A 21,928-nucleotide genomic window follows, 5' to 3' on the forward strand; every position below is an offset into this window, starting at 1 on the left:
TCGCAAGTATACAAGTCGAGAGCAAATATAGGGTATTAAGGGTCGAATCCATGGGAAGATTTTGAATTACTAGTGATTTTCGAACTCTTTTATTATTTAAACTATCACAAGTGTAAAAAATTAACTCTACACTATAAACATGAAGTAAAAGTAATAAAAACAATACTATAAAGCTTCTAGAGGTATGAAATTTCTTACTACTCTTACAAGTGAAGTTACTAGTTAAGTGAATGTTGTTATCTTGATTAACTATGGCGTAATTTCCTAATGTATATGAAATTTACTCTCGTAGTGAATTAACTATACTTGTAATTAAGCCATACCTACTCTCGTGTTATAAAATTAACTACAAACTCATTTCTTTTATGAAATTACATGAAATCACTAAAGTCACAAAGGTGTTCCTCTACTCTCACAAGTGAACTCCCCAAGTTTATCACTTCCTTGAACTAGTGTTAAACTCCAATTCTCATTGTAAACTTAGCACCTTAAGATTATCAAAATTAATAGCCGGTTAATCATAATTAGATAAGCAAAAGTGATAAATAATGTGGTCAAAACAATATCATCGAATAACCAAATAATATCACAAACAAGATATAGAAAGTTCATCAATAACTCTAGGTATAAACTTCAATTTAACATAAAGAACAAACACCAAACTTGTATTATAGTTAAATATGAAATCAAATACAAAAGAGAAAGTGATAGGAGAGAAGTCACCCTTGTCATATGAGCTTCAAACTCTCCATCTTTACTCTTTAAATCTTCATCCAAATCTAACTACAAATACAAAAAGGAAAGGCTACACTAACTATACTATACTACTCTAACTAATGAACTAAGGAAATTCTAGTGAAGACTACATTTTTGTGGAGTTTCTCTAGCCTTCCAAAGTTGTGAAAATGGTCTCCAAAGGCTGCTATTTATAGAGAGATTCAAGCTCAAGGTGAGTTGTTTCTTGGTTGGCAAAGTTGGCTTTTTAACTCACCAAGAATTGTTCTCCAAGTTTCCACACTCTTCTTGGTCAGATATAGCTGAAATTCTGAGTTGTAGATGAGCTGGAAAAGTTGTGTGAACAAAGAACAAGTTGCAGAGCAAGTTGCAGCAGAAAATGAAGAATACGCAACTTGAAAACAAGACCTTAGGTCGAGTATTTTCTACCCACATATTGCTTCTGCAGGTTTGCACTTTCTGGGCAGAATTCATCCTGACTCTATTTTTTGTCCAACTTCAATGGATATTTTCTCGATGTTAGAGGCTGAACTAACTCTTATGTAAAAAATGAAAGCTGTAACCCTTTGAGTTAGCTTTCTAATGCATAAAAAATCATCCAATTTAGAACTCTGTGGATAGGGAAATGACCACAATACTCTTGACTGGTCAGAGCTCTGTTTCAACTTTCGACCATGAAAATGCACTTCTATATTTCGACTTTTTGACTAGAAAAACCTATGTTTTCAGACTCGGACCGGACATTGACTCGGTTGAATTCAGGGGTCAATGGGTTCGATCGGGGTTGAATCGGATGACATCATAAATACATCATATATATAATACAAATAATATATAAAAATTCCTCTTATGTTGGTGGTTTACAATGTTATATACATATTTGATGAGTTTAGATTTAATCCAAAAGAACTCTATCGAAAAACTTTTAAAAGTTATAGGTAAATAATATAATTTGGAAAATAGAATGGGTCAATATTATACTTTATTAAACAATAAAGGGTCAAAATAAAATTATCTCAAAGTTGTAGGGCATTCAAGGTTAATAAATGCCAAACCTAATAAATGTGGCCTTCTTGTTTCTTCTTTATGCAGCCGTCAGTTCCTTTTCCTCCATCTTGTTTACAGGAATGGTGATATGATTTTTTTGCTTGGTGACATCACTTACTGTAAGAGCCTTTTGTATAACCAAAATTGCCTCATTTTTTTCATCAAATACTCTACCTCTTTCTTTGGCTCTCCCGCAAATTTGTTCCTTGACTTTCTCTAACAAACCCGGTGCAGGATTTGACTGTCAGAAACATCTTTCTTGCTCTTAACATTCTTCATCTTGAATTGCTCATGATCAAAACCTTCCTCTTTTTTCTTGTTTGTTTTTCCAATGAAAATCCCATTACTAGCACCTTTACAATCCTCCTTATAATTATTGATGCCTTTTTCCCTGGTAGAGTTCATCATCAGTTTCTTCCTCGCTACTTTCCACAGATTCCTTCAAGCACCCTTCTCTTATCAGAGCCCCATTCTTTTTACAAAATAACTTTCTTGATCAACTCATTCTTGTTTCTAAATCCCTCTTCAAACTCTTTGACCTAGTGTACTCAGATAGCAGGGACTCATGGACAGAAGAAGAAAATGGGGGGGCAAAAACCGGGCTTCAACCGGTTCTGTTGATTCCTGGTCAAACCCGAGTTTTGACCGGGTTTGACCAAACTTTTAACAAATGGTTTTTAAGGGAGACTCAGACCGGACACTTGGCTGGTTTCCGGTCCAACCGATTTGATCGGTTGGTCTAGTCCGAGTTTAAAAACATAGAGGAAAACGACTAAACCTGACTTTTATGTCTTCATACCAAATGTAAATCTATTTCTTAGTTTCAAAAAGGTTCAAGAATCACCACAATCCAATGCTTGTAGCTTAAAATATTGTCAAAATACCACAAAGTGTCAAAACTGGAAAATTTCCTTGAAATGCATTTCATCTCATTTGAATGTTTTGCACTTCATATTCTTTTTTTATCACTTTAAATCATCAATAATCATCTAATTATCTTTTCAATTTATGCCATTTGATGATTGAATCATTAAACCTATAAAAGCATGAAATTTTCACCATTAAAATCCATAGAAATGCAATTTTTACCACTTAAACCACAAAATACATATTTTCACTAGAACCTTAGTTAATTAATTATAAAAGTAATTAAAACACACCAAAACTAACTAATAAAACACACTAAAAAAATATGTAAAATATGCACTTATCAACTTTCTTTCTACTAAATATATCAAAAAACAAGGTTGTTGATGTAGATCCTGACACCAAATCGGAACCTGATAGCGATGACTCTAATGATATCAATGAGGAACATGATGGAGCAAACCAACAAGATGTCAATCTGGACGTAGGGCTGAGCCCGAGTATGTCAAGCAAGTTTCATATGACCCTATATTTGTAGTACAGTGATGGTGTTGATGCTGCTATAGAATTTGATCCCACTAATAGCATTGGTGTTGAGAAATTAAGGGTCAGTTTGATAATATAAAAAAATGTTGAATCTGAATTTTTTCAGACATTCAGATGTTTTGAGTATTTGATAAATGAAAATCTATTTGCTGAACTTGTTAAGCAGTGCTGAACCTATGTGTATTTTTTTCAGCACAAGAATCCTAACTAAATGCTTAATTCTGATAAAAATCAATAGAATTACTTCAGCTACCTTATCTACCAAATTTATCCTTGTTTGTTAATTATATTCAAAATTCTTATCTAATTAAACAACATAATATTCTCTATCTAACGATTTTTAGTTTCTCTTTTCTCTTTTTTTAATGACTTTCACATTTTCTCCATACTTCTCATATAATATATTTCATATTTTATATTAATTTGATTTAAAAATAAATATTGTCATATTCATACCTAACAATTTTAAACTAATTAAATCATAGATTCTATTTCTTTTTTGAATGAAAGGATATAATGGCAAAATTGTTAAATTAAACTTATTAAGCATTCAGATATAAATATTTATCAAACAGTATAAATAGGTTTAGCATTAAAATGCAGACATTCATATATTTTTTTCGGTGCTTAAAATTCAGCAAATTAATTGTTTCAGTATTCAAATTCAATTTTATCAAACGGAACTTAAATGTGTGGGATAAGTGTACAAAGGAGTTAAGATTGGGCATGGTATTTGAAACTAAGAAATATGTGCAGTGAACCCTTAAACCATAGTTATAAAACCCAACCCTCGAGCCGGTCAACCCGGTGAACCCGCCATTGGACCGGACCAGGTCTCTAATTACATCGGTTAAGCACTGGAACCGTTGATTGATCAACGACCCAGTGGTTCAACCGGATTAAACCGAAAATCCGGCCGATTTTGTGGAGAAACCCGTTTTGAGGAAAAAATTTTACCAAGGTTTTTGCTAAGATTAGAACCTATGACCTTAGGTCAAGGTTGATGACATGCTCACCACCAGACCATTTTGCCACATGTTAGTTAAGTACCATTCTTACACTATATGAACGTTTTATCAATTTTATCTTTATTTTTTTTTATTTCTTCAAAACAAATTTATTTGGAATCTTTTAATACAAACTTATGACCCCCAAATTCTATAAATTATAAAATAGATTTCAAAAATAACTTAATTTATTTTAAAGACAAATATTACTTTAATAATTTTTGGCACTTAAAATTCGTAACCTAGATAATTACACTAAACATAGATAAAATTTTACGCTTGAAGTTTGGTAAATTACTAATTAAATTTATGTTTTGATGATTCTTATATGAATTAATTATTCTATAGCAAATTAAATTAAATGATCATTTGTTATGACATTATTTATTACAATTTATATCATATATCCTATATAAAAAATTATAAGATATAATATTTAAATATATTTAGTGACCTACTGGTTCAACCACTCATCTACTGGTTGAACCAGTGACCCGTTGACCTACCTCCTTCGCCGGTTTCCTTTCTAGGCCGAGTTTAATAACTATGCCTTAAACTATAGTCAATCAAACACAATAGAGAGTACAAAATAAGGGAAAATAAATCAACGAGCTAGTATGTTCAGTGCTAGTCCCACAATTCTTCCCCATGGTGTTATAAATTAGGGTTTAGGGTTTACGGTTGATAATTTGTGTTTAAGGTTTAGTTTAAAAAATAAATTGAAAAAACATGGTCATTATCGCATGCAGTGCACTACAGCATGTGGTGATTAAAAACAAAGCTTCTTGTTGCGAAGCATCTTCTTAAAATAAATCGCTCATTTCTTGTTGACCAGAAAAAGATAAAAATTTTCACGATTGACACTTTTTTGAAATGCAGCAACCCTTATATTAGCACAATCCCACGACAACACTATTTTTCTGACTTTTTTTCATATGAAAATTATTTACAGAAATTTGCCACAAAGCTACCATGAGAAAAGATTGACGAGGACAAAAAAGGAAAAGGTAGAGAAAAAGTTTTCTGTCTCGCAATTCTTTGCATTCCCCCCAGGCTTCTTCATTCACTCCCTTTGATCTTATCTCCCTTCATCTTGATGATGCATGCCTAATTGTAGAATTTGCTTTACCAAGCCATTTATTTGTTTTTCTACCTGCATTCTCCCATCTTTTTTGGGCTCCATAGAATTGCAAGCAAACACATATCATAACAATCTAAATCCTTGATGGATTTGATAGGCTATTAAACTTTATTCAAGAAATCTTACACAGTGTTTCCACTACTTATGGTCTTTCGAATAGGTCTTATGGAGATTATTGTTTGGATTATAGTTTATTTGCTAATTTTTATTTGCTTACATCATCAATATATTTTTCAACAATATTTTTATTTCACATACATGATATCAAAAAAGTATTACAATATTGTCACGTCTCATTTTTTCGCAATAAAAAAAAGCGTATTTACAAAAGATGTGATTTTTAGTTAAAAATAAGTGAAAAAATGCCTAAAATGGGACTTTAAATAATGCGACAATTTGGGTCCAAAATTTAGTCTAAAAGAGTTTTTAAGAAAAAATAGAAGTCGCTACTTGGTATTGAGTTTGGGTATACCAAGTTACTCAAAAATGTTTTTAACAAAAATAAGAATAAAACCCTTTTCAACAACTCCAGATATTTGAAAACAAAGGAAAATGAGTTGGGGAGTCACGGTTGAAGAAAGAGAAGGCAAAGGTTCGACTAACTTAAATCTAAGGCACCCTTTCAATCTAGTCTAAACTAGCTGCGAGATTTAGTCAAAATTTTCCTAATCTAACGCTTAAATTTATCACGTTTGGATGTTTCTTACATGGATGCAAATCTAAATTTATAGAAAGTATCGAAAGGGACAAAATGTCCATTCAGGAGTTTAATTGATACCAATTGCATTAATTACGAAGGCCCAAATAATTTCTTGAGAGAATATGAATGATGAAATTAAAAGAAAAAAAGAAAATTAAAATATACACATAGGTATAAGTGATCAAAGGAAAAGGAATAAGGCATAATGGGTATGAGAGGCAAAATCTCGTGACATTATTTTTTTGTACAAGGAATGACGGGGTATTTAAACTAAAGAGTTATAATCACCCATATGCACATTCAAAGAATAATTTTCCTAATATGAACAAGCGAATGAACCAACTTATTTTACAATTCCTTAAATGAGATGCAATTCTAAATGATATGATTAACACATATAGAAGGTAGGGGATAATATAATAGGAAATATCATGCAAATGAGAAAAAAATCCTAAAAATGTGTCGGAAAATGTAATGAATATCACACAAGAGATGAATCTAACGCATGAACGATCTAAGGGTCTAGTTGTGAGGCCCCGAAATTTTACTTGTCTTTATAACTCTTATTTGAACTTACTTGCCTTAGATTTTTGGTTGTTTTAATGGTTGAATTTGAGCCAAGGGAGTAAATTTAGTTTCATAATTTCAAATTGTTAGAAAATATAGAAATTTTCTTAGGAGGCTCTGCACAGATTTGGGAAAATGGCTATAACTTTGTATAGGAAAGTCGGAATGGAGTTCCGTTTGTTGCGTTTGAAAATAGACTCATAGCGCTTCCCACGGTACAAAATTCAGAGTTTGATTCAATTTCTATAAATACCAGAAAATCAGCAAAGTTGACTGAAAATTATGTCCTGTACAAGTAAAAATAGGAATGTTGTAGTAAATTATGACTCAATTTGGACCAACTTATGAACTGAATCTCTTTGAGATGTTTTCTAAAGATTATTAGTATTTTAAGTCTAGTTTTTAACAGGTCAAGTTATATGAATTTTTGATATTTATAACTCAAGTTATGATTTTTCTAAAGGAATGGTGCATGCTAGGGTTTTTTTGGGTGCATTTTGGTAATGTGATCACTAGATAAGGTGTGTGTACTAAATTTGGTGAATAAGAGCGGGTATTAAGTAAGAGGAAGGGTGTGATTAGAAGTGCTAATAATAAGTTAGTGAAATATAAGTTAAAACAAAAGTACAAAGAAGTTAAGGAAAATAGGCTTGAACCAGCGTGCGCCATTTGTTACTGGTTGAGTACACCACTTGACCAATACTTTCTTGCCGTAATCTTCTCGTTTTTATTTCACCTAATCCTCCCTAAATTCCTTATTAATCCAGCCAAAATATTTGACTAAAAAAGGTGAGAAAAGAAAAAAATATAAGGAAAACTTGGTTGCCAAGTGTTGGCAATCCAAGATAGCTTTGACCAAATGAGTTTTCTTTCTTCTTATCTTTCTTCTTGGCCCATTTTTCTTCATTTCTTGCTTGGTTTGGCCGAACCATTGGAGAGGGAAAAGAGAGGAGAAAACTTCCATTCCCACCTTGATTCTTACCTTGTTTGAGTGAAAATCAACAAGAACAACAAAACTAAACCGAACAAAGTGGCAATAAGGTAGCAAGGAAGCTTGTAGTGGAGTTTCTTTGGAGAGGAAAGGCTTGGTTTTCCATTTTCTCTTGGAGGATTGAAGGTAATAAGCTGGAAAATTATCTTTCTCTTTCTTATCTTGCAATTTATTGGGAAGATGACTTGAAATTGGAAGTTTTATGGAAGATAACCAAGATTTGTGAAGATTGGTGAAATTTCCAAATTAGGGTTTCATTTTACAGCCTTGATTTGTGTTTTTCAGCTATGATATGATGGTATTTAGCTTTGTTATGGACTTGTGTGAAGATTTATAGTTTTATTGTGACTTTTTAGTTTTCAACTAGGAATTTCCAGCTTTAGTTCCACAATTTCAGCTTTAATAGAGAAATTTTCTCTTTTGATATTGTGATGATATATGCTAGAAATGAGCTACAATTAGATGGTTTTATGGCCTAGATTAAGAGCTGTTTTATCTTGTTTCTTATGTGTTGACTTGGTGATGATTTGAGAAGAAAATAAAGCCTTGAAATGGCTGAAAAATTAGAAAAATACAAAGGAAATGCTGTCCGTTTTATTTCGTGCAGTTCAAGCAAGTGAAATTGAAACTTGAGTGGTGATTCTTGGTTGAATTGAACCTAGATTGTTTAGGGTATTTGAGTTCCCCTTAGTAGGGATGTATAAGCTGAAATTTTTTTGCCAGAACTTATATATTTTATAAAGAGAAAGTAGCGACCGCTTTAAACAAGATTTTCTCGTTTCTTATACCAAATTGCGAAATTAAAAGTTTTAAACACTTTTTTTATCGAAACTAAAATAGCAAGCATGAATTTTCTAGGGTTTAATAAGTAAAATGAATACTACTTAAATGAGTTCTATTTATTTGATTTTCTTTAAATGAAACTCTTATATTTTGAAACCTTAATTGATTTCAAGTTGCTATACGATATTTTATCGCAGATTTTGACTCTAACCAGGGAGTTGAACCTGAACTTGGTATTGGAAAGCAGTAAATTATTGGTGAGTGTTCCAACTACATGTTCCCTGCTCATTGTTGCTAAAAATTTACTAAACACATGATTTGACGTTTCATAGGCGAGTGTGTACTTTATCGTACTTGATCTAACTCAACTAAACACTTGATATCTCATTCATGCATGTACAAGTAACTTGATTTGCATGTGATCTGTATATTGACTTGCAATACTTGAAATGCTTGGAAATGTGACATGCTAGGCATTATTTGTGACTTGGTCAGGGCTAGGCGAATGTGTCCTTATTCGCACTCGTCCTCCCCTTCTTAAATGATCTTGTACTTGTTTGAACTTGATTGACCTGTACTTGTATTTGTACTTGTGCTCAGTGACGGAGCCAGGATTTTTTTTTAGGGGGGCCAAAATTTTTTCCAATAAAATTATCTTAATATATTATGTTTAAAATAATTTTCTTCTATTAAATATATGACATCTAAAAATATCAAATATTAAATTTAATTATAGAGGTATGTCTATTCATAAATATGCAGTACAGTCATAACAAAAATTAACAAAAAAGATAACCTTTGGTTAAATATCTTGTAACATCACAAACCATCCAATCTACACATTATGAGAAGATGCTCTCCAATATGTCACATATATATATAACCATGTAATATAAATGTAACTATTTTCAATTGAAAAAAGATAAAAGTTATGTTAATATACTTTGAAATTTCAACATCTTTTCTTAGAAGTAAATTGAGCTCTACGCTATTTCATAGAACTAAATTCATCTATGATTGAATCACTGCTAAGTTTTTCTGCAACTTCCTTTTCTATATATACAGTTAGACAATCATTCAAGAAATTATCTTCCATCTTGTTTCGGAGCTTTGTCTTGATTATTTTCATAATTGAAAATGCCCGCTCTGTAGTTGCAGTTGATACAGGAAGAGTAAAAACAAGTCTAATCAATCTGTCAATAAGAGGATATATCACTAATTTTCTTGTCTTCACCAAGCCTTGACATAACTCATGAATACCAACTAACTCTTGCAATGCAGGATGATTTGGAATGTCAAACTCAAAATGTTGAAGTTCTATTTTTAGACGTACTAGTTCTTGCTCCATGAAATCATTCGGATCGAACTTCTTTGCAAGTTTACAAATATCATCAATCTTGAACAGCATAAATCCATTTCTAGGATCTAAAGCACTGCTCAAAACACTCATTCCACGGTATGATCATTAAACCTGCTATGTAACTCTTGCAATTGATAATCAATTGTTGCAAGAAATATATCCACTCGATGACTAATTCATATATATATATATATATATATATATATATATCAACTCTCTTAATATAAACTAAAATTGTAAAAATTTAGGAGGGGCCAATTTTATTTTACCACATATTTACATATTATGAATTAAAATGTTCAAAACTTAGGAGGGCCATGGCCCCCCTTTGCCCCCCTAGCTCCATCATTGCTTGTGCTTGACTTGGAAGTGTTGAGCGGCAACATGTACCACACTCAATCCGAGTGGGAGGTGCCTCTCATTCCATCTCCGTACTTTTATCTTGATTAAGTCGATTGGAGATGTTATCTCATCGACTATACTAACTGCTTGGGAACCCAAACCCCACTGGATAGTTAATCGAGTCGAGCCGGCAAGGGTCTGGTCAATTAGATAACGAATTATAGGTCTCTAGTTTTGTCAAGTGGAGTGTTATTTTCTCGACTAGTTGGTATGCTCGAGTATTGTGGCGGCCCCACTTCTCCTTAAGGCGAACCAAAGGATTGGCGGGTCGCCTGCCTAGCTCTTGCTAGGACTCACGCACTCTAGTAACTAATTTCACCAAATATAAATCGAAAATAAACCTTACTTCTCGAGCAAGTCACGTACTTAAATAATTCATACAATTCAACTTATACAGCCCAAAACACAATTCCAAGTACCAACGAAAACGTCGAGCTTAGTATACTTAAATTCAACTTAATTTACAATTTAAAGTTCCTAATCCAGGGCACAGAAGCACCACAGGATTCACATTTTCCCAAAAATACAAAAATCATCCAAAAGATACCAACGTTTCCAAAAATACAATTACAAAAGTGAGCATTCAAAATATAACATTTCTGTTCTAGTTCTCCAAGACTTCATGCATTTCAGAACCTGTCAAGGAAAACAATTTGGAAGGGATGAGCCAATAGCTCAGTGGTGCCTCGAAACATGCAATTCACATAAGGCAATTTAACAAGTACAAATAGACAAGTAAGCACTTAACAATTTAAGAAAGCGAAATAACATGACAAGAAAAGGATACGGGGCTCTCAGGAGCCAAAGTCCACGCACTTGATCAGAAAATTTATAGTAGTTGACACTCCGTCAACTTTCACTACCTAAACTCCATGTAGACATTTTCCCTAATCTACACATCTCCTAGCAACGTCTTCCCCCTTATTTTCGGGCCCGACTCTAACACGAATATTGCAAGCACTTTTAGCAAGACGACAGAGAGGTACCTCCCACTCTAATAGAGCGTGGTACATGCATCTGTTTGGTTTATTTAGTCGACGAGACCACGCTCCAATCGACATTGCAACACTTGTACTTGTGGCATTTCACGCAATCACATAGCATATAACATTTCATGATATCTCTAGCAAGTACTTTTAACAAGTAGTTCAACTAGCAGTTAAACACGATTCATGCAAGAGACACTCACCTCAAGTGAAGTGTCTAGAATTCCAAACTTTGATCGAGATTGTGCTCTTCACCAACTCCTAAAATCATACAAATAATTCACATAAATTTCCACTTTTGAGTTGGCGAATTTAACTCGAGTCAACTAGCATTTAATTTCACTCAAAAATCCCAAACTAGTATTAATCGTTTTCTCAAAGAATTTAAAATGAAATCCACAAATCGAGTGAAATTAAATTTTGAGGTTTCTTTAAAACCCAAAAACTTGCTAAATTCGTCAAATATTCCAACATCCAAGTTCTAGAATCATATAAGCCATTTAACACCAATTTGGTGTCACAAGTTGAGAAAAATCACATTTAAACCATTTAGAGGAATTTTTCCCTCAAATTTTTCCCAAACATATCTTGGGAAATTCCTTTAAGAGGCAATCATATAAACCAAGTAAAACTAGTCGTTAGAATTTCTATAAAATAGAAACTCCTTAAGTTTGCCAAATTCCACGACCAACTTAATGCAATGATTTTCATGAAGGCAAAAACTTAAGTTTTTAGGAAAATTTCCAGATTTGACAAATTCCTCAAAATAGGGCATTTGGTCTAATAAAATTCAAGGTTATCAACTCAAAGTGGACCTAGTAACAACGGTTAATGCTAGAAAACATTTTCGGGACAACTTTGGTCCACATTTACCCACAATGAAATCCAAACATCAAACCATTTCTAATTTCAAACAAAAATTCTGTTTTGGTATCTTCTTGAAGAATAAGATTTTGGTCCACTTTTTGGACGTAACCTCTACTAGATTTTTGTCCCAAATTGAGCTATACAAACCCCTTAATTAATACACAAATCATTTGAGCTCAAGTTATCGTGAAAACAGTTCACAATTATCATTCAAAGCTGGAAAAATTTCAGGTGCATTCGGTAGCAAGTAGTCCATTTCCCCTTCAATTTATCCAAAATTTTTCAACAACCCAAAAGCTACATTTGCACCCAAACAATACCACCCATATAGGTTAACATGTATACAGCCCAAGTAGTTCAGAAATTTGTCAAAATTGACCCCCAAAATTCGACTAAAATCTGGAAAATTTCCAGAATTTTTTGGACAGCATATACCTTCCTTTTCCTTCAATTCCTCAACATCATTTCAACTATGAAAGTGGTGCATTTTCCCTCAAATGACCATAGACATTCAGATTATCATTTACACAATCCATGAAGCTCAATTTCTTGTCAAGAATCAGATCAAAAACTCGAACACAAACTGGGAAAATTTGGACAGTTTGGTTCAACAGCAGAGCAGTTTTCGTATTTTGGTCACATCTCATTCAATTCAACTTAGATTTGAGCATCGTTGGTAGCGTTGGAAACTGAACTCACAGGGATACAATTTTTCAGAAGAAATCGTTTTAAAATTCTACTCATAACTAGCTCGAAATCTGGCAACAAAACGCAGCACATATCCTGGCTTCCAGTGAACCAGTGGAGCAGGACAGGTGACTTTAAAAGACTGCCACGGTTCACTCAGGTGGAACCAGGATGTGAATTTTACACCGTTGGAAAGCTGGAAGAGTCTAGCTTCTAATGGCGCTAACGGCACTCAATTTCGATGTCGGAGGGCAGAGTTATGATCGAAACAAAATGGCTGCCTGAGCCATACGGGAAAAATTTCCAGATTTTGCTGGTTTTTGGAATTCATCACCTTTGGTCAACCGAACCTCAATATCTTTCAATGAAACTTTACACACAACTCCAACAACACATAAACATCAAATACAAGCCGTTAAAACCTCAGAATTTCGCATGAAAAAGGTCGGTCTTGGCAGGGGCAGAATCGGAACTTTTTGCTTCAAGAGCTCAATGAAGTTTCTAGCAATAATGCACCTTTAATCTACTTCCTTAAGCACTAATTCAACAATAAAACCATCATCAAATATCATCACAGCCATCAACTCAAAGTGGGAGTTCATAGAGCCCACATTTAACAATTTCCAACAATAATAAGCTACCCATAAGCATAATCAAGCTCTTAAGTGTGAGTTGGCCTTCATTGAACAAGAATTGAAGAGTGGATCATGGTTACCTTACTTGTGTGCTAAAAGGTCAGATTTTGGTGTCCCAAAAGCCCCAAGAAAATCCGTGGATGTGCAGCTCCTTCTTTGTCCAAGTGATTGTCCAAGTTGTCTTGAACTTGTGTGGTGAATTTGGTGTGAATTGGAGCAAGAAAATGGTGGAGGAAAAATTGTGAAACTTGGAGTGTGAGAGAGAGTAGAGACCGGCGGTTATGGTGAGGGGAAAGGGAGGGAAAAATCTGAAATGGAAAGCTTCCTTGAGAAGCTTGAGTGTAGTACAACTTTTGTGCTCTCAAGTCAACCGTGAACAGTGTATCGCGCGCGCGTCTTGTGCCCGTTTCCTCTGAGGTTTGTTTTAACTGTGCACTAAACCTCTAATGCACATATATTCATGTAATTATCATTTACTCTTAATGACCTCAAAATAAGGTTCTAAAGTCCTTCAAATAAATCGCGCGCGTAAAACGCGTATTTCGCACTTATGCGCGATAAGGTGAAATTTTTTTGAGAAATTCTTATAACGATGGCATTTCTAACTAATACATGGATATTTAGGCATAAAAATACCTATTTTAAGACTAGGGTATAAATCTCCCATTATTCGGGCTCATGAATTCTCAAGTCAGTTACTATTCCTGAGCCTACGGGCACTATTCACACTTAACAACTTTCCAGACTTGAATTGCGAACTAATTGCCTTAAAATTACTCATGAGCTATAATGCTATAGAATTGGGTCCAATAGGGCTAGAAAATAATATTCGAACTAATTAAATAACCTCAGAATGGGAATTTAAAAGAAATAAATTGCGAGTCCTCACATTCCTCATCTAATATTTCTCCAACTTAATTATACCTTTTTATAGCCTCTACATATACTACATTTCAACTTACGACTAATTCGCGCGTCGGTGCGCGAAAATTCAACTTAGGGCTTTGCCGAACGCGAACCGTCAATTAAATCTTAAAAATTCAAATAAATTGAAATGTAACTTCTGAATGATTGAAAACAATATTATTTAAATATAAATACATATTATTGGATAATTTTAATATTTTCAATAATATTTTGATTTAATTTTCCAGAGGATAATGAAATTTTTGAGGTCCTCACATCTTTCCCCCCTTAAAAGAATTTTGTCCTCAAAATTCTCACCTTATCTTGTGGTTAAATCTGGATACTTCTTCTTCAAGTCTTCTCCTACTCCCCAAGTTGTCTCCTCGATATCGTGATTTCTCCACAAAACCTAACTAAAGCAATCTTCTTATTCCTCAATTCTTTAATTTCACAATCCAAAACCTTAATCGAATGCTTTCATATTATAGGGATTCGTCCACTTCAATCTCATCTAAATAAATCACATGACTTGGATCGAGATGATATTTCTTAAGCATAGATATATGGAAGATGTTATGGACCTTGTCCATACTTGAAGGTAAATCCGACTTAATAAGCCACTTTTCCAACTCGTTTTAGAACCTCAATCTACGGTATAATGGTTGGATTTGGAATCTTTTCTCTCCTTTATCTCTTCTGGTTAAAGCATACGACTAAATTCTAGGTGATATTCTTAGCGGAGACACAAGGATAACGTTAAGACTCCTAGCCCTACTTAAAGGCAAGCTCAACTGGTAAACTACTTCACTAATTGGTTTAAGAATCTTAAAGGATACTCAAGTCAAATTTTTTTTTTCAACCTAAGCCAAAATACGTCTTATAATGGAGTTGACATTATTGTGCAATCCCAAGTACTTGAAATACACCAGAGTTCATCTTAGGCTTCCCAAGCCCATGATTCCATGTACTAAAATTCCGTCATAAATTCCAAACCAAAGTAGAGTGGTATATTTCCAATGAAATGATAAGACTTACTAACCCTCTGGACTCAAAATGGTCAAAGAAATCATTCATTAGCACTTGATTTTCTGAAGAAGCAACATTGTACAGGCCTTGTTTCTTTATCTCTAAAAACGGCTAATGAGAATTTCGTCCCAAACACATCAGTCACGATTCGAGAAAGATAATTGAGGCTTCCGTGCATAACGGATATTTTCATGGGAAAAATATACTTTAAATTTTCCAAACAGAGTTAAAGGTACAGACTTTTCTTCATGACCCAAAAATCCATGTTTTTACCAAAATTGTTAATTCAAACTTCTTTTTTCCCCTAGTAATTTAAGAAGAGTAATTCTGCAATTTGAGACTGAGCTAGTAAGAGTAGATTTGTATACATATATATGGAGGGGAGACGTACACGAGAAAGAGGTTTTAACAATAATCCTTCCTCAAATTCTTATTAACTATAAATCTCATTTGGTTGAGGAAAAACCTTCTTACATTATTATCATAATTAAATTGACCTTTGACACTAAATACACTTGTAAGAAAATGTGGTCCAAATTTACAATTGACCAATCGAGTTTACAAATTTCCAATAAAACTGTTTTGTACTAAATACATCAAAAGGAAGGGAAAGTTTTTCTTTCTCTTTAGTTCGAAGGTGAGTCGAGAAGAAAAAAAAAATTAAACATGCAGTTATCGAAATTTAGGTTTTAGTCCTAAAGCGTCAACATTTGTAAATGGACTCAACATTTAGCAGATGTTTAATGTTGGTCATGTAAATATTTGGTCAAAAGGATGCACTTAAACCCCCCAAAATTTTGCTTTTGAAATTAACGGTGTTATTAGGAATATATCTACTTGTGGAAAAAGGGACAACAAGTATTTGGAATTATACGTAGTGTTGGTGGAGTACAAGTAAAAAGTAAAAAAAAAAAAAGGTTTCCATTTAATTCAAACGATTAGGTAATGGGTCCAGGTCGGACCAACGGAATTAGATGTAAAACTTAGAAGTTTGAATATCCATAATAGATTAAAACCTGTCCACGGGACCGATCACAAAATATATATACGAAGCATTGCTTAAGTTTTCCCCAGGGACGAGTCGTACTAAGCACTTAACTCGACCAATTCACCTTAACACCAGATACTAAATCTAAGAGTCATAGATTAAGTACCAAAGTTCCTACAAGAATACCAAAGTGTACAGGAAGTTCAATTGAGATATCAAGGATCCTTCACAACCCTCTCTACTTTGTGTGGGCAGCTAGACACCAAATGCTTAGAACTTCTACAACTAAAGCACTTATAGTTCTTTTTCCAACAGTTGTCGGTAGAGTGGTTTGGTTTCTTACAATAATCACAAAGGGAAACTGGTACTAGATCCCCGTCACTTCCCTTGCGCTTCCTTTTTGAACCATTGGAGCTTCCTTCACCCCCTTTTCCTTGGTTGTTAACCACTCCTTGAGACGCAATCGGGATAGGAGGACACACTTCCTCGGACTTGTCATATATTAACTCTAACGCCTCATAGTATTTCTTCTGTATGTCCACGTACTTTTTCTCCAATTCAAGCTTCTTCACGAACTCTTGTTTCCATCGTCCTTCCCAGTATTCCGTTAGTTTCGTCTGAAATTCCACTTTCTCTTGAAGAGCCTCTATTTCTCTGAGCATCTCTCCCAAACTCGCCATGTCCTCGTTTTACTGAGCTCCGAAAGTTGACCTTAGCTACTCTTTACTCGGATAGACAAGAAATCTAAGCACAGGTAGGGCGACATAGAAAGGTGCTGGAACACTACTCCTACTCTGGTATTTACCCTTAATTGTCATTACTATCATTTACACTCGGATTAAAACGCTAACGCGTATGCTTTTTCTAAGATCCCATGTTCGTATCTAATTCCCACTTGTACATCCGTCTCCAAAACGTGATAGGGGAAAAATCCTGCTCCTCATATTCCAATAGATCTCTCAGCAATCTTCAATTAGAGGAATTATCCTAATCTCTCCAAAACCCTGCCTTCCCGACTACAGTCAGAAATTACTCTCTTAGGGCCTTGTAGTAGCAATACAACTCTCAATCTCTAGTTATTGACAACCTTATACTTCCATCCCAACACTGACCAGCAACCCAAAAGCGTCACTCCTAGTTAACTTAGAGGACCACGTCCCACTCTTTTCTTAATTCGCGTTTACGTATTAATCACCATTAGGAGAAGGTCATAGCCAAATACTCTTTTTAAGAAAAACTCCTACTAGGGTCATTTGAAATTAAAGTCCATATCCCTCTATCATAACTTAAACTCTATTCTCACCTAGCTCCTATCATGTCCTACCAGGATTTGAGCAACTTCCTCCAATTGGGCAATAGAAAGCCACTAATCTTTCTTCCTACCATCTTTAATTCCTATAGAAGATCAGAACTTAAAATAGCGTAGGGCGATATATTAATAAAGTAGAAGTTTTGAATGCAGTCAATCATCATATTTCATAAATTTATAACAAAGGGGGTACACAAGTGCACTACAAAAGGGCATTCCATCTTCAAAAGAGACATACAAAGTCATGTTACACTTACGAATCCAAATAAGCACAAAAAATAGTGAATAAACAAGTAATTATATCATGCATAAGCAAGGACGAGGACCAACGGAGGGTTTGGTTCACAAAAGATCCATAGGTTTCTCAATTAAAGCCTCAAGCTTCGAGTTCAAACTCAAAGAATAGATATACTAACTAACTTAGGAGTCAAATAGGAACCAAGTCAATTCACACTGGGACTGGCCATTTCCAAGTGCAAATCGACTCAATCCCCATTATATCTCATAGATGGTTCACAGGATTTCTTACTTAAACCGTCAATCTAAGAAGCATTCCCCAATTTCACACCCATATATATATAAAATTAAAACCTTAAAGGATACCTCGAATTCTAGGGTTTATCTTAGTCACACTTGTTCCGATAAATATCGACTAGTATTATTGTTCAAGAATTTCACCTACTACTTTTCAAATCACCTCACCCAATTCTTTTCTTTTCCAATAATAGAGGAAACTCTAGTCCCTAATATTCTATCCAATAATCACTTAACACCACAGTCCTGCATCCTAAGTTTTAAAGCCTAGGATACACTACAGAGATTTGGAACCTAAAGCTCTGATACCACCTGTGGCGGCCCCACTTCTTCCTAAGGCGAACCAAAGGGTTGGCGGGTCGCCTGCCTAGCTCTCGCTAGGACTCACGCACTCTAGTAACTAATTTCACCAAATATAAATCGAAAATAAACCTTACTTCTCGAGCAAGTCACATACTTAAATAATTCATACAATTCAACTTATACAGTCCAAAACACAATTCCAAGTACCAACGAAAACGTCGAGCTTAGTATACTTAAATTCAACTTAATTTACAATTTAAATTTCCTAATCCAGGGCACAGAAGCACCACAGGATTCACATTTTCCCAAAAACACAAAAATCATCCAAAAGATACCAACGTTTCCAAAAATACAATTACAAAAGTGAGCATTCAAAATATAACATTTCTGTTCTAGTTCTCCAAGACTTCATGCATTTCAGAACCTGTCAAGGAAAACAATTTGGAAGGGATGAGCCAATAGCTCAGTGGTGCCTCGAAACATGCAATTCACATAAGGCAATTTAACAAGTACAAATAGACAAGTAAGCACTTAACAATTTAAGAAAGCGAAATAACATGACAAGAAAAGGATACGGGGCTCTCAGGAGCCAAAGTCCACGCACTTGATCAGAAAATTTATAGTAGTTGACACTCCGTCAACTTTCACTACCTAAACTCCATGTAGACATTTTCCCTAATCTACACATCTCCTAGCAACGTCTTCCCCCTTATTTTCGGGCCCGACTCTAACACGAATATTGCAAGCACTTTTAGCAAGACGACAGAGAGGTACCTCCCACTCTAATAGAGCGTGGTACATGCATCTGTTTGGTTTATTTAGTCGACGAGACCACGCTCCAATCGACATTGCAACACTTGTACTTGTGGCATTTCACGCAATCACATAGCATATAACATTTCATGATATCTCTAGCAAGTACTTTTAACAAGTAGTTCAACTAGCAGTTAAACACGATTCATGCAAGAGACACTCACCTCAAGTGAAGTGTCTAGAATTCCAAACTTTGATCGAGATTGTGCTCTTCACCAACTCCTAAAATCATACAAATAATTCACATAAATTTCCACTTTTGAGTTGGCGAATTTAACTCGAGTCAACTAGCATTTAATTTCACTCAAAAATCCCAAACTAGTATTAATCGTTTTCTCAAAGAATTTAAAATGAAATCCACAAATCGAGTGAAATTAAATTTTGAGGTTTCTTTAAAACCCAAAAACTTGCTAAATTCGTCAAATATTCCAACATCCAAGTTCTAGAATCATATAAGCCATTTAACACCAATTTGGTGTCACAAGTTGAGAAAAATCACATTTAAACCATTTAGAGGAATTTTTCCCTCAAATTTTTCCCAAACATATCTTGGGAAATTCCTTTAAGAGGCAATCATATAAACCAAGTAAAACTAGTCGTTAGAATTTCTATAAAATAGAAACTCCTTAAGTTTGCCAAATTCCACGACCAACTTAATGCAATGATTTTCATGAAGGCAAAAACTTAAGTTTTTAGGAAAATTTCCAGATTTGACAAATTCCTCAAAATAGGGCATTTGGTCTAATAAAATTCAAGGTTATCAACTCAAAGTGGACCTAGTAACAACGGTTAATGCTAGAAAACATTTTCGGGACAACTTTGGTCCACATTTACCCACAATGAAATCCAAACATCAAACCATTTCTAATTTCAAACAAAAATTCTGTTTTGGTATCTTCTTGAAGAATAAGATTTTGGTCCACTTTTTGGACGTAACCTCTACTAGATTTTTGTCCCAAATTGAGCTATACAAACCCCTTAATTAATACACAAATCATTTGAGCTCAAGTTATCGTGAAAACAGTTCACAATTATCATTCAAAGCTGGAAAAATTTCAGGTGCATTCGGTAGCAAGTAGTCCATTTCCCCTTCAATTTATCCAAAATTTTTCAACAACCCAAAAGCTACATTTGCACCCAAACAATACCACCCATATAGGTTAACATGTATACAGCCCAAGTAGTTCAGAAATTTGTCAAAATTGACCCCCAAAATTCGACTAAAATCTGGAAAATTTCCAGAATTTTTTGGACAGCATATACCTTCCTTTTCCTTCAATTCCTCAACATCATTTCAACTATGAAAGTGGTGCATTTTCCCTCAAATGACCATAGACATTCAGATTATCATTTACACAATCCATGAAGCTCAATTTCTTGTCAAGAATCAGATCAAAAACTCGAACACAAACTGGGAAAATTTGGACAGTTTGGTTCAACAGCAGAGCAGTTTTCGTATTTTGGTCACATCTCATTCAATTCAACTTAGATTTGAGCATCGTTGGTAGCGTTGGAAACTGAACTCACAGGGATACAATTTTTCAGAAGAAATCGTTTTAAAATTCTACTCATAACTAGCTCGAAATCTGGCAACAAAACGCAGCACATATCCTGGCTTCCAGTGAACCAGTGGAGCAGGACAGGTGACTTTAAAAGACTGCCACGGTTCACTCAGGTGGAACCAGGATGTGAATTTTACACCGTTGGAAAGCTGGAAGAGTCTAGCTTCTAATGGCGCTAACGGCACTCAATTTCGATGTCGGAGGGCAGAGTTATGATCGAAACAAAATGGCTGCCTGAGCCATACGGGAAAAATTTCCAGATTTTGCTGGTTTTTGGAATTCATCACCTTTGGTCAACCGAACCTCAATATCTTTCAATGAAACTTTACACACAACTCCAACAACACATAAACATCAAATACAAGCCGTTAAAACCTCAGAATTTCGCATGAAAAAGGTCGGTCTTGGCAGGGGCAGAATCGGAACTTTTTGCTTCAAGAGCTCAATGAAGTTTCTAGCAATAATGCACCTTTAATCTACTTCCTTAAGCACTAATTCAACAATAAAACCATCATCAAATATCATCACAGCCATCAACTCAAAGTGGGAGTTCATAGAGCCCACATTTAACAATTTCCAACAATAATAAGCTACCCATAAGCATAATCAAGCTCTTAAGTGTGAGTTGGCCTTCATTGAACAAGAATTGAAGAGTGGATCATGGTTACCTTACTTGTGTGCTAAAAGGTCAGATTTTGGTGTCCCAAAAGCCCCAAGAAAATCCGTGGATGTGCAGCTCCTTCTTTGTCCAAGTGATTGTCCAAGTTGTCTTGAACTTGTGTGGTGAATTTGGTGTGAATTGGAGCAAGAAAATGGTGGAGGAAAAATTGTGAAACTTGGAGTGTGAGAGAGAGTAGAGACCGGCGGTTATGGTGAGGGGAAAGGGAGGGAAAAATCTGAAATGGAAAGCTTCCTTGAGAAGCTTGAGTGTAGTACAACTTTTGTGCTCTCAAGTCAACCGTGAACAGTGTATCGCGCGCGCGTCTTGTGCCCGTTTCCTCTGAGGTTTGTTTTAACTGTGCACTAAACCTCTAATGCACATATATTCATGTAATTATCATTTACTCTTAATGACCTCAAAATAAGGTTCTAAAGTCCTTCAAATAAATCGCGCGCGTAAAACGCGTATTTCGCACTTATGCGCGATAAGGTGAAATTTTTTTGAG

General features: G+C 34.7%; 2 long non-coding RNA genes across 2 annotated transcripts; both read right to left on the reverse strand.

The window, feature by feature from the left end:
• Positions 1–10,702: 10,702 nt before the first annotated feature.
• Positions 10,703–13,497, reverse strand: LOC113723427 (uncharacterized). The gene is made up of 3 exons (XR_011839893.1): positions 13,402–13,497; positions 11,336–11,393; positions 10,703–10,782 (listed from the first exon to the last, which is right to left on the reverse strand). It is a non-coding gene; the product is annotated as an uncharacterized lncRNA (long non-coding RNA).
• A 5,094-nt stretch (positions 13,498–18,591) lies between these two features.
• Positions 18,592–21,526, reverse strand: LOC140035999 (uncharacterized). The gene is made up of 3 exons (XR_011839894.1): positions 21,431–21,526; positions 19,365–19,422; positions 18,592–18,811 (listed from the first exon to the last, which is right to left on the reverse strand). It is a non-coding gene; the product is annotated as an uncharacterized lncRNA (long non-coding RNA).
• Between the last annotated feature and the right edge of the window lie 402 nt (positions 21,527–21,928).

Source organism: Coffea arabica, chromosome 2c (genome assembly GCF_036785885.1).
Source record: "Coffea arabica cultivar ET-39 chromosome 2c, Coffea Arabica ET-39 HiFi, whole genome shotgun sequence".
Lineage (NCBI taxonomy): Eukaryota > Viridiplantae > Streptophyta > Magnoliopsida > Gentianales > Rubiaceae > Coffea > Coffea arabica.